General features: G+C 38.5%; 1 protein-coding gene across 5 annotated transcripts in view; it reads left to right on the top strand.

Annotated features, from left to right (window-relative positions):
- The first annotated feature begins 1250 nt into the window (after nucleotides 1-1250).
- LEPR (leptin receptor) overlaps nucleotides 1251-21155 on the top strand; it is a 93799-nt gene continuing 73894 nt past the window's right edge. For 3 of the 5 annotated variants that reach the window (XM_025427997.3, XM_025428002.2, XM_025428001.3), the window contains exons 1-2: nucleotides 1251-1386; nucleotides 1704-1747. The gene's annotated coding sequence lies outside the window, so the exon portion shown is untranslated. Of the gene's footprint in view, nucleotides 1387-1703; nucleotides 1748-1993; nucleotides 2062-21155 lie in introns of all 5 variants that reach the window. The other 2 variants (XM_025427999.3, XM_025428000.3) reach the window with 2 other exon arrangements.

The following is a 21155-nucleotide window of genomic DNA, read 5'->3' as shown; positions in this document are numbered from 1 at the left end:
GGAAACTAATTAGCTGGTTCACACAGATTATCTAACTACACACAGATTATCTAACTAAGGGTTCTGTTGTGTTGTTTATAATAATTTGGGAAAGTCAGTATCTCTACTCCAATTCTTGTCTCTGTCCAATGGAGACATTTGTCTGTCTTTTTGAGGTTTGATGAAACCCAAAGTTTAGTGCTTCTAACCACAGATGCCCCAGAAAGCCCATTTAATGCACAAATATGAAATTTCTGAGTGAAGTGGCCTCAACAAGTGGTCTGGAGATCTCAAAGCTTCACTTCATAAAAGTGCCACTGGTTCTGAGCGGATATTCCTATGGATGCAAAGTTCTATTTACAAAGCTCCACAAGTTGACAAAGTGGCTGGGTCAGAGAGCCAAGACATATTGCTTCTGGCCCTACCCAACTCTGGGCTACTTTCTTTACCTCCGCTGCATCTTCCTATGAGGGTGTTAGGCAAGTTCCCTTTTTGGAGAGAGACCTTTGAAAAATTAACCATTTCCTTCCCATAGCCAAGCCAGAGTATGTCCACTCCCCTTTATTCTTGCCTTGCCCGGTTGGTTTCCTGGGTGTCACCCATCATAATTGTAATTTTGTGAACACCTGCTTGTCCATCATAACTCCAAGTTCAAGGAACATAAGAATCATACCTAACATATTGTTTGGCACATAGTAGGTCCTCAATAATAGTGTTATTATTAATAATGATAAATAGTGAATGAACATTTTGAGGGGGGTAAGAAAATGTCTCTTAGGGGGTGTCATCTGTTCAAGAACAGATTTCTTTGGTTGGTTTTGGTTTGTTTGTTTGTTTGCTACATCAAACGCCATAGACTTTCAGGCCTGAAGGAGAAGTGGCCATTTAGTCCAGCCCCGCAGAGACGCACGAGGACCCTCTTCAGCCCTCCCGACCAACAGCATGCTTGGCTGAGACATCCTTGGTGACAGGGAACTCACTCCCTCTGGCCTTCGCCATCTGCTTTCCTTCCCCACGCCTCCCCGATATTGCACTCTTCATCACAGCGCTTTGCACGCGCGCTGCAGCGGAGGCCCCGAGGTCTGGGCGTGGGAGGAGCGGGAGGAGCAGGGGAAGCGGGGCGCCTAGGCCGGGTCTGGAGGCCCCCGGAGGGGCGCGCGCTAGCCCACCGCTGCCCTGGCCGCGCGCCGCCTGCCTGCTGGGCTCGCCGGGCCGCCGCTGCCCGCCGGGAGCGCTCTGCCCCCCCCGCCCCCGCCGCCCCGCCCCCGCCCCCCGCCGCTGCCCGGCTCCCCGCCCGTGCACCTCGGCCGAGGAGTCCGCGGCCCGCCGCGCGCGTGCGACGCAGGTGCCCGAGCCCCGGCGCCACCGCCATCTCCGCCTTCCGCGTGGTTGGACCCCGGCAACCAGGTGGGACCCGCTTCTCTCCCCTGCGCCCCCGGGGGCCGGAGGAGCGGGCGCTGGGGCGCGGAGCCCGCGGGCCACCTGGGACCCGGGAGTCCGGGAGGACCGGGCGGCGCCAGCGCTGGGGGGCGGGGGGCGGGGGGCGGCGGGGACCGTGGGCTCCTGGGCGGGGGAGCGGGAGGCTCGAGGGGCGAGGAGGAAAGGGGCGCGCGTCCGATGGCCCCCCCCCCGGGCGCGCACCTGCCCGGCCCCCCCCCCCCCCCCGGGCGCGCACCTGCCGGGCCCCTCCGGAGGACGAGCCGCCCAGCCAACTTCTTTTCCAGGTCTCCCTCTACTTTGGAAACTGAAGGGACCGCGACACAAACCAGTAAGCCCTGGGGCTCGGGGAAGGATTTGTTAGTTTTGCTGACAAAAGAACAAACTTTGTGCTGCAAGGGGCGGTTTAACATCCGAGCTTCTCTTTTCAACCCTCTCCGATTCTAACCCCCCCCCCCCCAAGAAATGTGAAAAACAAAATAAAATAACCAACCCGATCCAGCTAAAAGCACTTACCTAAAAGGACTCACAGAGGTGAGAAAAATAGACCTAACTGAGCAATCATTGGAAACCCCAGGTCTGGCGAGGCAAGCTCAGAAGCCGGTTGTTGCCAGTGCTATTTCTAGGACTTGTGTTTGTGAACAGGTGAGCTGGCTCCTTTACGTGTGTAAGAGTTCCTTCTGTTGAGGGCCTGCCCGGAGTGCCTCTTGTGCCATTAGTGTATTGAGACACATACTCTTTCAGAGCTCTGGATTTGGAGTCAGAATATCAGGATTTTGCATGATTGGCCATTTACTATCTGTGACAGCTGTGGTTAGCTTAATCTCTCTGAGCCTCACTTTCCTCATCTGTCAAATTAGAGGGTTCCGATTCTGGAGGCCTTTCAATAATATTTAAGATGTTTCCCGACTTAAACAGGTATGATTCTGTAATTCTCTATCATGCTGCAAACATTGTGAGGCTCATAGTTTCATGAAACTTCAAAACTCTTATTTTGATCTTGGCATTTTGTTTGTATGCATTTACGACTTGTGTCTTTAGGGTTTTCCAACCAAAAATTAAAGAGAAAAACACTTATTAAAAGACTTCGGAAATGTATAGTAAATATTTAGATTATCTCTGACTCTACCTTAGGGAATTCTGTTCAACTTTAAGCCAATATTTGCAGTACAGCAACAAAAACGTGTGGCTTTAGCACAGCACTTCTTTTCTGGTATCGTATTTTTGGAGGAAATAAAAATTGTGTTTGAGGAAAACAAAAATTGTACCTTTCCTGTCAATTACTGATCTCGAAACATCTGTTACTTTTTAGCATAAGATTGTGTGCAGAATATTAAAAAAGTGGCTTCAGACCATTTCAGAGCCTCTCTGAAATTAAGCTCAAAAGCAGAGATGCCAATTTTGGTAATGCATTTTTGTGGTCTTGGAATGAAGCCCAGAAAATAGCAGAGGTTAACTAAACAGGTAAACCAGAAATTAGGAATTGACACACACACAAAGTTGTACAAGAAGCGTGTGCCCCAAAGTGTCAGTGAACCTTTTATTTATTTTTGATAAAAAATAAACAACAAACAACTGTTGGCTTGTTTCAGCAGACAGAGGATGTTAGAATGGCTTTTGTTGTTACTTGTAATTTAAAATTATTTGAGATATGTTCATCAGTAGATAGGATAGGTTTTAGAAGTGTCTCTGGCTCTTTTTGGTGGCTTTGCTATAAAATAAAATAATATATTCCCACCCAGAATATGCATTTTTTGTAGTTTGGGAGAGTGGAAGGGATTTGAAGTATAATACTCTTTCATGAACACATTTCCTTATTTCTATGGCCTCTTCCTCTTTGGGTTGGAAGTGTCCTTAATCACTCAGGCATTTGTCTTGCCTCATGTTCTCTGGTGAAGTAGGTGATCATCTCCTTTGAAACAGATGCTCAAGGAGTTAAGTAAATTGTTTGTTGAATGAGCAGAAAGCAGGAAAACCCAAATACCCTGCTTTGTAGGTGCTTATTGGAAAACAATAGATGGATCTGACCACTTGAAGTCTACCCCCAATTCATTCATAGCTTGGGAGTGTCACCATGGTTGGCAGGAGCTCTGTTCCTCTTTTGTAATGAATTTACCAAGGAAAAAAGGGTCATGTCTTCACACTTAGATCATTATTATATAATCCAATGGTTTTTGTTTGTGAAGTGCAATATCTCTGGGGGCCTTGGAAATAAAACTTAAAATATCCAGAGAAAAAAATTGTCTTGGCAGTTGCTGTACTATTTCTTTCATACCGAGAACCAAGCACATATACTAAAAAAAAAAAGTATCCTGTGGAGTTAAAAATGAAGAAAAGGGCTTACAGACTCCTCTAATTCTTAAGATTTTACGTGATTTACAAATTCCACTTTTAATTAAAACAGAAAGGCACAAATATTCACCTACTGGCCAGGTCTAGTACATGTAACCTTTTGAAGTTTCAATTCAAATTTGGTCTGCTTATAATTTCGAATATTCTTTCTCACATACTTTTAATTAAAACTTTTGTGATGCAATAGTGATATTTTCTGATGTCTTTTCATGCGCATGATCTTATTAATCTTTAATTTTTTAACCCTTTGAACATATATATGACATATATATACAGAAGAGTTACACAAAACAAATGTAATGGTTGGTTGACAAATAATAATAGCAAATCATTATAACAGATAATTATAAGACAAATACCCTGTTATTTGCCACATCAGTAAGAGGACATGCCGCTATCTAGAAACTTCTTGCTTGTTCCTTCTTGATCACAAGTTTAGTTTCACCTTTAAAAAAACATTATATGAACTTAAGAGGCATTCTTTCATAGATGGTCTTGCATTACATGTTTGTGAGATTAAGCCATTTCTTTACTCCCTTTTAAAGCAAAAACATTTTTTAAAAAAGATTTTATTTATTTATCTGAGAGCGAGAGAGAGCACAAGTGAGGAGGGGAGGGAGAAGTAGGCTCTTCACAAGCAGAGACCCTGACATGGACCTCGGGATCATGACCTAAGCCGAAGGCAGATGCTTAACCAACTGAGCCACCCAGATACCCCCCAAACAAAACCTTTTTAAGAGAGTTGTCTTTGTTCCCTTCTGCAATGCATCTCTACATATTTTTTAAAAAGGATCTTATTTATTTATTCATGAGAGAGAGGCAGAGACATAGGCAGAGGGAGAAGTAGGCTCCCTGTGGCGATCCCGATGCAGACTTGATCCCAGGACCCTCAGATCATGACCTGAGCCACCCAGGCTCCCTGCATCTCTTCGTATTATCTCTTAAACCCATTCCTGTTAATCTTTTGTTTGCAGTACTCTACCAAAACTACCCCTGTCATGGTTACCAATGACATCACCTTTCCTAAATCTGATAGTCAGTTATCAGTGTTATCACTGTCTGCTCATTGTAATCCTTCACTATTAACTTTCAGGTCACCAAACACACTTGGTTTCCCTCCTTCTTCATTGGCTGGTCCTGTCTCCTTTGCTGGTCAAGAGCTTCTCTGAGGTTTTACTCTTGGAATGCCTTAATGTTTAGTCCTCAGGAGCTCTTTCCCCTTGACACGCTGATGATTTCATGCAATCTCTTTATTTTTTTTCTTTAATTTCTATAATTGTGTGCTGGTGACTCCAAAATGATAGCTCAAGTCTTGACCTCTTACCTCTCTATAAGCTGCCTAGTCAACATTTCCATTTGGATGTGTAGTAGACATCTCCAGTTCTACATTCTCCAAACAGAATCTTCGTCTTGCCCAAGTCTACTCCATCTGTAGTCTTTTTCACTTCCAACCACCCTTTCAGTTGTTCTGGCCCCACAGTCATCTTAGTTTTCTCCCATTCCCTCATACCTGAGATGTAATGTGTTAGGAAATCTGCTTTGCCCTATCCTTAGAATCAATCCAGAATATAATTACTTCTTATCACCTCCCTGGCTGCCACCGTGGTTGCAGCTGTCATTATATCCCATAAGAATTACTGCAAGGACCTCCTAACCGGTCTCCCTGCCTTTATCCTTTGCCGTCTATGATCTATTCTCAAAATTGCAATCAGAGTTCTCCTTTTACTGTGTATATCAAAAGATGTCACCTTTCTGCTTCAAAAGCTCCAATGGCTTTCTAGTTCATACAGAGTAAAAACCAAATTTCTTAGGATCGCCTACAAGACCCCTACCTGATACTTCTCTCCCCTTTACCTATCTGATCTCATTTTCCTACTGTTTTTCTCACTCGTCTTGATATTCCTTGACTATATCAGAGGCCACCTTTGTTCTTCAGTTTCCTCTGCCTAGAATACACTTTAAATGTTCAAATACTTTTCAATGAAGCCTACTCTGAATATCACATTTTCCCCCCACTTGTTCTAATAGTTCCTTTTTTTGGTGTTTTCCGATTTTCTATGGAGAAATTTAAAGGAGGCAATTGACCACTCCTGACTGTTAATCTGCCATAATTTCCCCCTTCTTGTTCCTCACAGAATATGTTAGCTACCAAAATGGCCTACAAGGCACAGACACAGGTCAGATCCAAACTCCAAGAGAAGGAAAGGGCTCTAGATAAGAAAAAAAAAGTAGGGCAAGAAAATATGCCTGTTTCACTGTCCTGGGGAATTGCTCATATTAACCTTCTGCTTTTCAGAATGAGCATTTTGATAATCTTGGATGCGTTGGAGCAAGCGTGGGGTTGGCTTTGGGTGGGTTTCCATTAGTGGCCTCTACTCATCGTTTCCAACAGTTTCCTTCTGATGGGTTTGGAAAATGGTAAGCTATTTGTGAGCTTCTAACACTATCACATTTCCTTGCATTTGGAGGGAATGAAGTCTAAAAAGCACTCTTGTCTCTCACATAAACAGTTCCGAACCCGGCTACGACTGAATATCACATTTAAAACTATACATCCTCTTACTTGCAATACACTTTCTCCCCTTTCCTTTGCTTTTCCCCATAGTACTTATCACCTTTTAAAATACTATGGCTGGGACCCCTGGGTGGCTTAGCAGTTGACCATCTGCCTTTGGCTCAGGGTTTGATCCTGGGTCTGGGGATCGAGTCCCACATCAGGCTCCCTGCAAGGAGCCTGCTTCTCCCTCTGTGTCTCTGCCTCTCTCTCTCTCTGCGTGTCTCTCATGAATAAATAAATAAAAATTTTAAAATAAAATACTATATGACTTCTCATTTACTATTTTTTTCCTGTTTTATTTCTATTCAAATATGAACTCTATGAGAATGGATTTTTTTTTTTTCTATTTTGCTCACTATTGTATCCCCAGTACCTGAAATAGGGCCTGGCACACAACAGCTGCTCAGTAATTTTTTTGTTGATTGATGCCATATAGAACTGATAGTGGCAGTTGTTTTACATTGCTGGATATATTATATTATGAATATAATATCTTTTTGTTTACTGATTCTGAATAACTGGATCATTTTCATTTCTCCCTACCTTCCTCCTTCTCTTCTTTCCTTCCTACCTACTTCCATCCTCCTTCCTCCCTTTCTTTCTGTTTCTTTCTTTCTTCCTTCCTTCCTTCCTTTTCTTTCTCCCTCCCTCCTTTCCTTCCCTCCTCTGTTCCCTTCTTTCTCCTTCTCTTCCCTTCCCTTTCTCTCTCCCTCTCTCCTTTCTTCATTCCTTTCCTTCCTTCCTTCTTTGTTTCTTTCTCCACCATAAACAAAACAACTATGATTCTTCTTCTACAAGTGTCATGGTGCACAGATGCAGGAGTTTCTTAAGAGTATAAAACTACTAGTCAAATTACTAGATCACAGGGATTACAGATAGTAGCTTTGTTAAATAATGCCACATTTTCCCCCAATGGGTCTACCAGTTTACATTCTTGCTTTCATTGCTCTACATCTTTGCTGAAACTTAGTATTATCAAAACATTTAATTTTTGCCCATCTGATGGGTATGTATTGTTGTCTCATTATTGTTTTTTTTTTCATTACTAGTAGGATTGAGCCTGATATCTGTAAGTTATGCTGTAGTCACAAATGATCTCCAAATCTTATTGACTTAATGAATAAAGCTTTATTTCTCATCCATTCAAAGTTATGGATTGAGGCAACCCTCCAGGGCAATTGTCCTTTGTAACTCAGAGGTCTAAATTCAGGGAATGTCCATCATTCTGTAGCTGTACAATCTGCAACACAAGTCTTTCCCAGTTGGTATGGTATGAGAAGAAAAGCATGGATAATCATGAGCCAGTTTTAACTACCTTTATCTGGAAGTGACATGAATTGTTGCCACTCACATTTTAGAAGCAAAAGAAGTCATGTGGTATGCTGAAATTCAGGGAGGTGGGGAAGGTTAATCTTTGGTGCCAAAAGGAAAATAAATCTGGGAATACTGGTGAGTAAACAATTTATTAGTTACCTGTTGCTGTATAACAGATTACCCCAAAATTTAATGGCTTAAGACAACACATATTTATTATTTCAAATATCAAGTGTTAATATATTCATAGGTGTGTTTCTGGGCACTATATTTGTGCTTTTGATCTCTTTCTGTATTTTTGCCCATATCCCATTGTTGTAATTACTGCAGATTTAAATTAAATTTTGCTATCTGGTAAGTGTAGTAGCAAATCTTCCCACCCTGTGCAATTTTTTCAAGAGTGCAATAGCATTCCTTGGCCTTTTGCCTTTCATATACATGCTTTTGGATCAGCATTTCAGGTTCTATAAAATTTGTTAGGAATTTAATGGAGATTATGTTGAGATTGTGTTAAGTCTATAAATAATTAAAAGGAAATTGATATCTTTTAAATATTTGGTCCTAGAATCCGTGACTCCCAGTATATTAGGTCTTCTCTGATTAAGAAATGTAAATGTTGTTTAATATTTTCCTTAGGAATTCTTGAACAAGTTCATGTTAGATTTATCAAAAGAACTGCGTATTTTAAAATTTATTTAAAATAATATCTTTAGAAAAATTCATTGTTGATGCCATATAGAAATACACTTGACATTTAAACATATTTTCAAATTAATAGCTTCATTGGACTGTAAGTCACATATCATAACGTTCATCTTTTTATGGTATACAACTCACTAGTTTTTAGTACCTTAACAGACTTATGCAAATTTATGCAGCCATCATCACTGTGTAATTTAAGAACATTTTTATTACTTCTTAAACTCTGTATCCATTAGCATTCATCCCCCAATCCTTCTCCTGTCCCTTAAAACCACTGATTTGCCCTCTGTGTTTATGGATTTGCCTATTCTGGATATTTCATATAAATAAAATCATGGGGCCTTTAGTGACCAAATTCTTCCACTTAGCATGTTTTCAAGGTTCATCTATGCTAAAACATGGATCAGTACTTCATTCTTTTTTCTAATAGCCAAATAATATTCCATTATATGGAATACTACTTTTTATTTATTCATTCATCAGTTGATGGACATTCGGGTAAGTTTCCACTTCTCGGCTATTATGAATAACGCTGCTACTAACGTTTATGTACAAGTTTTTATGTGGATGTATGTTTTTATCTTTTTTGGGTATATAACTATGAATGGAATTTCTGAGTCACATGGCCACACTATGTTTAACACTTAAAGATCTGCCAAGCCACATTCCAAAGCAGCTTTCATTTTACAATTCCACCAGCAATGTGACCCTTAAATCTGCATTGCCAACATGCCAAGCTTAAAAAGATGTGATTAATGCCATTATAACATTTTCAAATAAATTTTATTTAAATACTTATAAATACTTTTATAAGTATTTATAAGAAATATTAGGCACAGCAATGCCGGATATGCAGTGAAAATTACTGTCAAATTTAAGTGCCACATACTTGGGAGTTTAAAATCTTTTTCAGGGGGATCCTGGGTGGCTCAGCGGTTTGGCTCCTGCCTTCAGCCTGGGGCGTGATGGGGCGTGATCCTGGGGTCCCGGGATCGAGTCTCACATCAGGCTCCCTGCATGGGACCTGCTTCTCCCTCTGCCTGTGTCTCTGTGTCTCTCATGAATAAATAAATAAAATCTTAAAAAAAAAAGGTGAAGTATAGATAAAATAAAAAAAACATCTTTTTCAGAATTGTGAACACTTAATAAGTTTAGGTAGACTATGAGAAATTTTTGTGGATATTGATTCTCATTGAATGAAAGCAAGTCACGTATTCTTCTATAAAGTTAGTAGGCTAGGTTCTTCCCACTTATACAATTTTATGGTACCAAATAAAGTCTCCCCAATGCAAGTGAATACAGTCTACTTTCAGGTAGTATGGGAGAGTGTTTGCCTGGCCAGTGCAATCTCTCAGTGATCTGCCCAGCTGGGTGAGAGGTGTGGCCCTGCCTAGAACAGCATAGAGACTTGCCGAGGAGAGCACAGAGCTGTGGAGGAGCCACTGCTTGGTGGATGGGTGGATGATCTTGAAGAAGAGAGTCATGTGTTTGAATCACAGTAGAGCACTATGGACTGGCAAAAGAAAATGACCTCTTAAGGAGAGGAGACTCTCTTAAGGAGCATTGTGATACTAATTTTAAAGTCTTTGGCAATTAGTGGGGAAAAAAACCCTGGAAACAATATAGACTTACAAATGTGTATACATATGGGTATAATAGTGAATGAGAGAGAAAAAGGAGGAGTTGGGGGCAGAGAGAGGCTTTACTACTGGGTTAATAGTTTCTATAAGGTTTATGGGAACATATATATGTTTTATCTGTTGGTACTAGAAAGTAGCTAAAGATTTGAAACAGATTCTCAGGAGCTTCTATAATGATATTATAATAGGCTTTAAACGTGTAAACTCATGTTTAAGGATAGCTGCTACTAAATATTTGTTTTGTGAAGGCGTAGGACAACTTAGTTTTTCTGAGAATCATATTTTCTCATTTTACTTTATCCAGCAGCTGTTATTTGGTTGTCTAAACCTATGAAAATTGAGAAACTATGAAAATGAGATAATTGAACAATTAGATTTCTGTATGTACTAACAAAATTTTTGAACTAAACTGGTTAGCATTTAGGAGATAAAGAAGAAAACAAATTATAAGCTGACATAGATAGCATTTAGGAGATAAAGAAGAAAATAAATTATAAGCAGACATAGACGCTATATAAACAGAGAGAAAAGATAATGACACATACATAATAAGCACTCAGTAACTATAGTTGCTGCTATGTTATTAAGATGTTATCCCTTAGAATTATGACATATTTACTATATTAGACCTACCCAGGAGGTAGCTGTTTCTCTAGTGAAATGGGTGTCTTGAAACAACACTGCTACTCACAGGTTTGATTTGAGGGAGAGAAGATTTTTGTACAGAACAAAAGGATGTAAAAAAATGTTCTTTCTATAAAAAGCAGTCATCTGGACAAGTGGCTTCTTGAAGGGTCTTTTGATTCTAAATGTGCAAATCAGTTCTCACACAGGATTTCCTATTGTCTTTTATGATATTCTTTGGCTGATCTTTGTTTTTTCTGACCATAGGTTCTATGAGAATCTCTCTTATAACCCTGAAATTATGCTTCATATGCCTTCCCATTCTTCAAGGGGTCAGTTAACTCATTACTCCTCTCTGGTATCTGTTACGATTTCCCCAAACTAGAAGTAATTTCTCTGATTTCTCCTAATTACCCTCTTTCTTGGTAGTTGTAATTCTGTAAATGTAGACATCATGAATTTTAAAGATATACTACCATTTTTGTACCTCCAGGAAAGAAAAACCTCTGCCTATTTAACCATTTTACAGTGCTTTCTTATCCTTTAGAATTTTTCTTTTGTACCTACTGGAATAGTTCTTTTAGAATTATTTAAATAAAAGATTTTTTGTTTAAATTGTGTCATTCTCATAAGGAAAGTATAAATCAAAGAAATTGGTTAAGGAATTCTTTTTCATATTCAGAATCTGGGTTTTTTTTTTTTTAAACTAGTTTTCAACTCAGTGCTGTTGATATCAGTATTTTTCCAAACACTAGCATTTTCTGGATTATCAAGAATATTTGTGATATAGCACTACATAAAAGAATGCTTCACTGTTGTTTCTTAGATTTTCTACCAGTGTCATCCGTTTTGCAGACTTTATGCTGGTTCTGTATATGATCTTCCCATAAGATGTCAACACAAGGTTTTCAGACAACGCTCAGGGCTCCTATTTCTTCAAATGGACTTTAAATAGTTTGTTGACCAAAATATTGATGGGTTAAAATTGTCCAGGCTGTCATGAGGTAAGCACCCCAGTTTGTCTGTATGCAATCAATGACAACTCAATCATAGCCGCTACTAGGCTATTGGTAATTGTGAGATGACATCAATTTTAACAAATATCTTGATGGCAGAGGTGTTAACATATTGTGAACCTTAAAGTAGAAGAAATACAAAACTACTCTCTTCTTTTGTATTCCTTAGAGTTCAGCTAAAATTTCACTTCTGTGAACCTTTTGTCGGCCCCTAGGACTTTGTTACTGGTATTTTCTCTGAAATCTCATAGCCCTCTATTTAGTTAAAAGGACTAAATAATAATTTTACATGAAAGTGATCCACACGCATGGTTACAAAAACCAACTGCAATAAAAACAAAACAAAACAAAACAAAACAAAGCCTCTAGTTCCCAGCTTCGCTGCATTCTCTATGCCAATGCTGACTTCAGGAACAATTAACTTGAACCATTTCTGGTTTTGGTTCTTAGACCTGTGGTTATCTCTGTAAAGGCTGAGTAATATACTGACTTCTTTTCTTTTCATTTACCAACCTTAAACAGATACCATAGTAGAAGAGAGTTTAGCTTACTAGTTTGCCTTCCTTCTTTCTCTGTTCCTACATATAATTATATTAATTTTCTGAGCTTTTTAACTGGTTACATTTGTAATTCCTTCCACTATTTCTGTTCCATTCAGTACAGACAGTTCCTCTTGACTTCCTACATGATCAGGTTGGTATATTTTACCCTTTTGCCTTTCTCCTGTTTTTCCTTATATGATCATACTACCTGAGTTTTGAGAACTTTATATAGTGAAAATATTGTTAATATTTTGTATTTGTGAGAATATTGTTAATATTTCATATTAGTATTGTAATTAATTGAATCTTTCATTTTGGTCTATTGGTTGAACCAAAAAGTTGAAAAATCAATAAATAGCATTAATGTTATTATGACTTGGTAAATATCATTCACTGCAGAATCAAGAAGTGTTCCAGGATTACATTTCATTTAATGTGACTCCTTAGCCAACCAAAGAATATTCCTAGAATCAAGGTTAAGGGGATGCTTATTTCTTTCAGATGGATTCTTTAACTCTAGTATTTGGTCAAAATTATGCCAAATATGGGGTACCTGCCTGGATCAGTCCATAGTGCATGCAACTCTTGATCTTGGGGTCATGACTTCAAGCTTCACGTTGGGTGTAGAGCTTACTTTAAAAAAAGTATGCCGTATTTTACTTTGGTTCATATTTAGAATAGGACTTTCTATAAAGCTTTTCTTAACTAACTTTATTTTTTCTTGTTAGGAGAGGGTAGGTGGGCCTTCTTCATTATATCCTTAATTTTTTAGTTTTTAAATTCATTCTCTTTATTTTTTATTTTTATTATTATTTTTTATTTTTTATTTTTTTAATAAATTAATTTTTTATTGGTGTTCAATTTACCAACATACAGAATAACACCCAGTGCTCATCCTGTCAAGTGTCCCCCTCAGTGCCCGTCACCCACTCACCCCCACCCCCCGCCCTCCTCCCCTTCCACCACCCCTAGTTCGTTTCCCAGAGTTAGGAGTCTTTATGTTCTGTCTCCCTTTCTGATATTTCCCACAGATTTCTTCTCCCTTCCCTTATATTCCCTTTCACTATTATTTATATTCCCCAAATGAATGAGAACATATAATGTTTGTCCTTCTCCGATTGACTTACTTCACTCAGCATAATACCCTCCAGTTCCATCCACGTTGAAGCAAATGGTGGGTATTTGTCGTTTCTAATGGCTGAGTAATATTCCATTGTATACATAGACCACATCTTATTTATCCATTCATCTTTCGATGGACACCGAGGCTCCTTCCACAGTTTGGCTATCGTGGCCATTGCTGCTATAAACATCGGGGTGCAGGTGTCCCGGCGTTTCACTGCACCTGTATCTTTGGGGTAAATCCCCAACAGTGCAATTGCTGGGTCGTAGGGCAGGTCTATTTTTAGCTCTTTGAGGAACGTCCACACAGTTTTCCAGAGTGGCTGCACCAGTTCACATTCCCACCAACAGTGTAAGAGGGTTCCCTTTTCTCCGCATCCTCTCCAACATTTGTGGTTTCCTGCCTTGTTAATTTGCCCCATTCTCACTGGTGCTAGGTGGTATCTCATTGTGGTTTTGATTTGTATTTCCCTGATGGCAAGTGATGCAGAGCATTTTCTCATGTGCATGTTGGCCATGTCTATGTCTTCCTCTGTGAGATTTCTCTTCATGTCTTTTGCCCATTTCATGATTGGATTGTTTGTTTCTTTGCTGTTGAGTTTAATAAGTTCTTTATAGATCTTGGATACTAGCCCTTTATCTGATAAGTCATTTGCAAATATCTTCTCCCATTCTGTAGGTTGTCTTTTAGTTTTGTTGACTGTTTCTTTTGCTGTGCAAAAGCTTCTTATCTTGATGAAGTCCTAATAGTTCATTTTTGCTTTTGTTTCTCTTGCCTTCATGGATGTATCTTGCAAAAAGTTGCTGTGGCCAAGTTCAAAAAGGGTGTTGCCTATGTTCTCCTGTAGGATTTTGATGGATTCTTGTCTCACATTTAGATCTTTCATCCAATTTGAATTTATCTTTGTGTCTAGTGTAAGAGAGTGGTCTAGTTTCATTCTTCTGCATGTGGATGTCCAATTTTCCCAGCACCATTTATTGAAGAGACTCTCTTTTTTTCAGTGGATAGTCTTTTCTGCCTTGTCGAATATTAGTTGACCAGAGAGTTGAGGGTCCACTTATGGATTCTCTATTCTGTTCCATTGATCTCTGTGTCTGTTTTTGTGCCAGTACCACACTGTCCTGATGACTACAGCTTTGTAGTACAACCTGAAATCTGGCATTGTGATGCCCCTGGCTCTGGTTTTCTTTTTTAATATTCCCCTGGCTATTCGAGGTCTTTTCTGATTCCACACAAATCTTAAGATGATTTGTTCCAACTCTCTGAAGAAAGTCCATGGTATTTTTATAGGTATTCTACTGAATGTGTAAATTGCCCTGGGTAGCATTGATATTTTCATAATATTAATGCTTCCAATCCATGAGCATGGAATATTTTTCCATCTCTTTGTGTCTTCCTCAATTTCTTTCAGAAATGTTCTGTAGTTTTTAGGGTATAGATCCTTTACCTCTTTGGTTAGGTTTATTCCTAGGTATCTTATGCTTTTGGGTGCAATTGTAAATGGGATTGACTCCTTAATTTCTCTTTGTTCAGTCTCAATGTTAGTGTATAGAAATGCCACTGATTTCTGGGCATTGATTTTGTATTCTGCCACGCTGCCGAATTGCTGTATGAGTTCTAGCAATCTTGGGGTGAGTCTTTTGGGTTTTCTATGTAGAGTATCATGTCATCTGCGAAGAGGGAGAGTTTGACTTCTTCTTTGCCAATTTGAATGCCTTTAATGTCTTTTTGTTGTCTGATTGCTGAGGCTAGGACTTCTAGTACTATGTTGAATAGCAGTGGTGAAAGCGGACATCCCTGTCTTGTTCCTGATCTTAGGGGAAAGGCTCCCAGTGTTTCCCCATTGAGAATGATATTTGCTGTGGGCTTTTCGTGGATGGCTTTTAAGATGCTGAAGAATGTTCCCTCTATCCCTACACTCTGAAGAGTTTTGATCAGGAATGGATGCTGTATTTTGTCAAATGCTTTCTCTGCATCTAATGAGAGGATCATATGGTTCTTGGTTTTTCTCTTGCTGATATGACCAATCACATTGATTGCTTTACAAGTGTTGAACCACCCTTGCATCCCAGGGATAAATCCCACTTGGTCATGGTGAATAATCTTCTTAATGTATTGTTGGATACTATTGGCTAGTATCTTGTTGAGAATTTTTGCATCCATGTTCATCAGGGATATTGGTCTATAATTCTCCTTTTTGGTGGGGTCTTTGTCTGGTTTTGGAATTAAGGTGATGCTGGCCTTATAGAATGAGTTTGGAAGTATTCCATCTCTTTCTATCTTTCTGAACAGCTTTAGTGGAATAGGTATGGTTTCTTCTTTAAACGTTTGATAGAATTCCCCTGGGAAGCCTTTGTCCCTGGACTTTTGTGTCTTGGGAGGTTTTTGATGACTGCTTCAATTTCCTCCCTGGTTATTGGCCTGTTCAGGTTTTCTATTTCTTCCTGTTCCAGTTTTGGTAGTTTGTGGTTTTCCAGAAATGTGTCCATTTCTCCAAGATTGCCTAATTTATTGGCATATAGCTGCTCAGAATAAGTTTTTAAGATCATTTGTATTTCCTTGGTGTTGGTGGTGATCTCTCCTTTCTCATTCATGATTTTATTAATTTGAGTCTTCTCTCTCTTCTTTTTAATAAGGCTGGCTAATAGTTTATCTATCTTATTAATTCTTTCAAAGAACCAACTCCTGGTTTTGTTAATCTGTTCCACAGTTCTTCTGGTCTCTATTTCATTGAGTTCTGCTCAAATCTTTATTAACTCTCTTCTTCTGCTGGGCATAGGATCTATTTGCTGTGTTTTCTCCTTTAAGTGCAAGGTTAGATTTGTATTTGAGTTCTTTCCAGTTTTTGGATGTATGCTTGTATTGTGATATATTTCCTCCTCAGGACTGCTTTTGCTGTATCCCAAAGATTTTGAACGGTGTATCTTCATTCTCATTAGTTTCCATGCATCTTTTAAATTCTTCCCTAATTTCTTGGTTGACCCTTTCATCTTTTAGCAGGATGGTCCTTAATCTCCACGTGTTTGAAATCCTTCCAAACTTCTTCTTGTGATTTAGTTCTAATTTCAAAGCATTATGGTCTGAAAATATGCAGGGGATGATCCCAATCTTTTGGTATCGGTTAAGACCTGATTCGTGACCCAGTATATGGTCTATTCTGGAGAAAGTTCCATCATTCTCTTTATTTTTTTGGAATCCATTTCATTCTTCTTTTTGAAGACCATGAAGTCATACTCTTATTTGGCCTAATGACTTCAATTTTGAAATATGGCTTCCTTTTTTCACTTGTGCTATTCTGTTTTTTTTTTAAAGGTTGTATTTATTTATTCATGAGAGACACAGAGAGAGAAGCAGAGACACAGGCAGAGGGAGAAGCGGGCTCCTCGCAGGGCCTGATGTGGGCCTGTGCTGAGCCACCCAGGCGTCCCTCTGTGTTTTGTTTGATTGTTTTTTTTGGTCACATTTTTGCAACTTCAGAGTCATAGTCCATATTGAGTTACCTTCATCCCTGCCTTCCTTCTGGCCATTTCCTTTAGGGGTCATCAGCTACCTGGACTGGTCATTCTCAAGTCTGTGGAGGCATCAACTAGTTTGCTTTGCTGAATCCTGAATTCCTGAATCCCTCTTTCTTGGTTTACTCCTCATTTTGCTGGAATACTTCATAAAATTACTTTTGAGAAGAGATTCATAGGATATAAGTTTTCTAAGTCATTGTGTTATTGAAAATATAGTTACTTTTCTCTGATGCTTGCTTGACTGGCTAATAGAATTTTCCACTCTAATAATTTTCCGTCAAGCATCACTGGATTATCTCTAGTATTCATTGTTTTGGCATAAAACATTTGCTTCCATTCTGTGCCTCATTCTTTTAGAGATTTTTTTCTTCCCTGGAACTGTGTCCTGTCTTCTCTTTGCTCTTTTCTAACTTCTTAGTGATATGTTTAGCAATGGATATTTTTTCATTCTTCTTCCTTGGATTTGGTACACTTTTTTTTTTCCTTCAGTTTGAAAACTTGTGTCTCTCATCATCAGCTCTGGAAAAGTTTTTCATATTATTTAATTGATCATTTTCTCTTTATTCTCTTTTTCTGGAAATACTACTGGTTAGATATGGATCATTTGACCCTTTTTTAAAGCATTTTTTTCTCTTTTTTTGAGGAGGAATTAAGTGTACAAAGGTGTTTTCTAACATTTCTATTGAAAAATGTTCTTGGAACTATGCATGTAATTTTCCAAAGCTCTTTCTTCTGATGATGATTCCTTTGTCAGAGCAATCTTTGAATTTATGGATGTAGTCTTCTGAAATGTCTTTGAAGATATTCATGAACATTTGTTAAAGCTATTTTTTTCTACTCTGATTTATTTATATTTATGATTTATCTATGTTCCCTGTGGTAGGTTCATTCATTCTTTCTTTCTTTTTACCAAATTTTTTCATCAAGCTGAAGTCTTCATATCTTAGTTCATGTCTTCATTCAACATGGCTGTTAGGGAAGAAATAGAAAGAAAGTGAATTCTATGCATATAGGCAGTGTTTTCAACTAGTAGGCTTTATTCTAGGCACTTGAACAGGGATCTGCCTTTTAGGCAGAAGGCTTGTCCTGCTAAATATCAGAACATGTAAGTTCTTGGGGAATCCCTGGGTGGCTTAGCGGTTTAGTGCCTGCCTTTGGCCCAGGGTGCGATCCTGGAGTCACAGGATCAAGTCCCACGTTAGGCTCCCGGCATGGAGCCTGCTTCTCCCTCTGCCTGTGTCTCTGCCTCTCTCTTTCTCTATCATAAATAAATAAATAAATAAAATCGTTTAAAAAAATCCTCTTAAAAAAAGAAAAAGAACATGTAAGTTCTTTACCATGTTGGTGTCAAGTCTATATTAAACTGCCAAGTTCTCAAATAACTTGTACTTTTAAACTCTAACGTATAGGAGTATATGGGACAGGTTTTTTTTATACATTTATTTTTTATTGGTGTTCAATTTGCCAACATATAGAATAACACCTAGTGCTCATCCCGACAAGTGCCTACCTCAGTGCCTGTCACCCAGTCACCCCCACCCTCCACCCACCTCCCCTTCCACCACCCCTAGTTCGTTTATGGGACAGTTTTTAATTGTCTTTGGCTATTTGACGTTTTTGAATATTTTGTCTATGTTTAGGGATTTTCCCACTTTATAAATCTTTATTTCCCAAGTTTCTTAACTGCCTACACATAGACTGTGAACTAGGCTCTATCACTGAAAGGCATTCATGCCAGATCTTAGATCAAAAGTGTGAGATGCTTCTGCCAAGATGATGGAAGTTTTTAAAATTTTAAAACAATTTAAGTCTTTAACAGCTACTTGATGGAAAGAATAACATGACCAGTTTCTGTCCAATGTGAAGAAATAAAATTAAACATATTTAAAATGACAAGGTTAGTAGAGATAGACCAGGATATGTTTATTTTGACACTTGAAGAAATAGGGTTTTTTATTTATATTTAAACAAAATACTTAAATGGTGTTGTCTAAGTGAAGGATGGGTGCTTCTCCAGCAGAAGTAAAAGCAAGAATTAGTGGCAGATGGAGCTCATTAAGTTTACTCATCAAAGCAACGGAATTGTCAGAATTGTTTTTCTTACTCATAAACCTTTCTACAAACCTAGAGACTTTGTGAGATCATTGGAACAAGTTGTAAATAATTTCCTTCTTCCCAATCACTCATTCAAACACTAATTGAGACTATTCTGCTTTATTTAAGTAGAATTTGATATATAAAGTTACACAAAGAATTTTCTATGATAGAAGTTAAAATCTGATTTTCTTCTGAAAACCCATAATATAACAATTTAGTAGAATATAGATTTCGATTTTTCTTTTTGTTTAAAGTTTATAGTAATAACTGAAGAGTCAGTAATGTGTTTAATATGCCTACTCTGGCATGTTATGAAAATCGAATTATTGGCTGCACATCAATGTGTTATGGATGGATCATTTAGTCTATGGATAAATCTTTTATACTTTATGAATGTTTCAAATAAAATACATTATTCATTGTAACTGTCAACATAGAATGACTACATTCCAGGAGGAATGTTAGGCAATATTATCTCGAACTCCTCATGGCTTGGTGTCTATCAATGGATCAATTCATAGGAGCACTACTTACTGGGTTCCTCAGGAGGAATTACCTGAGCAATGTGAACTCCATTTATTTATGTATCAGGATCTTGTAATCTGGGAACTTTGGATAAATTTCAGAGAGTTTGTTAACCCCCTGAAATTATAGCCCTAATTTTGGGTATATGCATCTCCTTTTGGGAGTTGGTCCCTTGCTCTTAACAAATTCTCAACAATAACCATATTTATTTATTTTTTATTTTTAAAAAAGATTTTACTTATTTATTTGAGAGAGAGGGAGGGAGAGGGAACAGATGTGAATGGGGGCGGGGCAGAAAGAGAGGGAAAGAGAGAATCCTAAGCAGACTCTGTGCTGAGAGTGGAGCTGGATCTCATGACCCTGAGGTCATGACCTGGGCAGAAATCAAGGGATTGATGCTTAACCAACTGAACCACTCAGGCACCCCAACAAGATCCATCTTTAAAAATGGTTAAAGGGGCAACTGGGTGGCTGACTTGATTTAGCTCATGTTGTGATCTCAGGGCTGTGAGATTGAGCCCTGTGTCAGGCTGCCTGCTTAGTGGGGAGTCTGCTTCAGGATTCTCTCTTTCCCTCTGCCCCTCCTCTGCTCTCTCTCTCTCAAATGAATAAATAAATCTTAAAAAAAAAAGATTAAGAATTGGAGATTTTCTTGCCCTCTCCCACTGCTCCTCCCCCTTGTATGCATGTGAGTTCTCTTTTTAAAATAAATGAATCATTTAAAAAAGTGGTTATGAATAACCATTCTGAAATTCTCTCTGGAATTAAATATGATTCTCTATGATGGGTTATATTAGAATGACTCCTTTAAAACAATTTTTAAATTTGAGTATAGTTGACATACAATATTACATTAGTTTCGGGTGTACAACATAGTGATTTGACAAGTTTATACATTATGGTATGTTTGCCACTAGTGTACCTACCATCTGTCACCATACAACACATTGCAATATCATTGTCTATATTCCTTATGCTATGACTTTTATTCCCATGCCTGTATTTCCTCCTTTCCTTCACCCATTTTGCCCCTCTCTCTCACCTCCACCCTAGCAACCATCCCTTTGTTCTCTGTATTTATAGGTGTGATTCTGCTTTCTGTTTATTCATTTTGGTTTTTTTAGATTCCACATATGAGTGAAATCACATGATATTTGTCTTTCACAGTTGTCCATCCATGTTGTCACAAATGGCAATATATCCTTTTTATGGCTGCATAATACTCCTCAGTGTGTGTGTGTGTGTGTGTGTGTGTGTGTGTGTGTGACATCTCTGTTATCCATAGAATGCATCTTTTGAAGATTATTGTTACTTTCTTGGTATGATGCCACTGGCCTATTTTGAAGAATATTTCAGGAAAGAGTCATATTATGCCATTCATTTATTCACTCATTCAGTTAATGTATAGAGAGCACCTAGTATGTGAGAGGCAGGCTTCTATGTATGAAGGATATAATGATGAAAAGGAAATAGTAAAAAAAAAAATCCCTTGGTCTAGTGGCATTTACATTCTAGTGGGGAGTTAGACAATAAGCAAAACAACAACAACAACAAAAACAAAAAAACAAAACAAGAAGTCATATTCACATTAGATAGTATGAAGTAATGAGAAAATTCAGCAAAACATCAAATATGACATGTCAAGGTAGGGAAGGTGTTGAAATTTTAGATGGGCTAGTCAGGAAAGGCTCTGAGAAAGGGGCTTGAACAAATGCAAGAACAATGGTTGATG

Source organism: Canis lupus, chromosome 5 (genome assembly GCF_003254725.2).
Source record: "Canis lupus dingo isolate Sandy chromosome 5, ASM325472v2, whole genome shotgun sequence".
In the NCBI taxonomy this organism is placed as follows: domain Eukaryota; kingdom Metazoa; phylum Chordata; class Mammalia; order Carnivora; family Canidae; genus Canis; species Canis lupus.
Note: the sequence above shows the minus strand (reverse complement) of the source record. Positions and strands in the feature narration are given on the sequence as shown.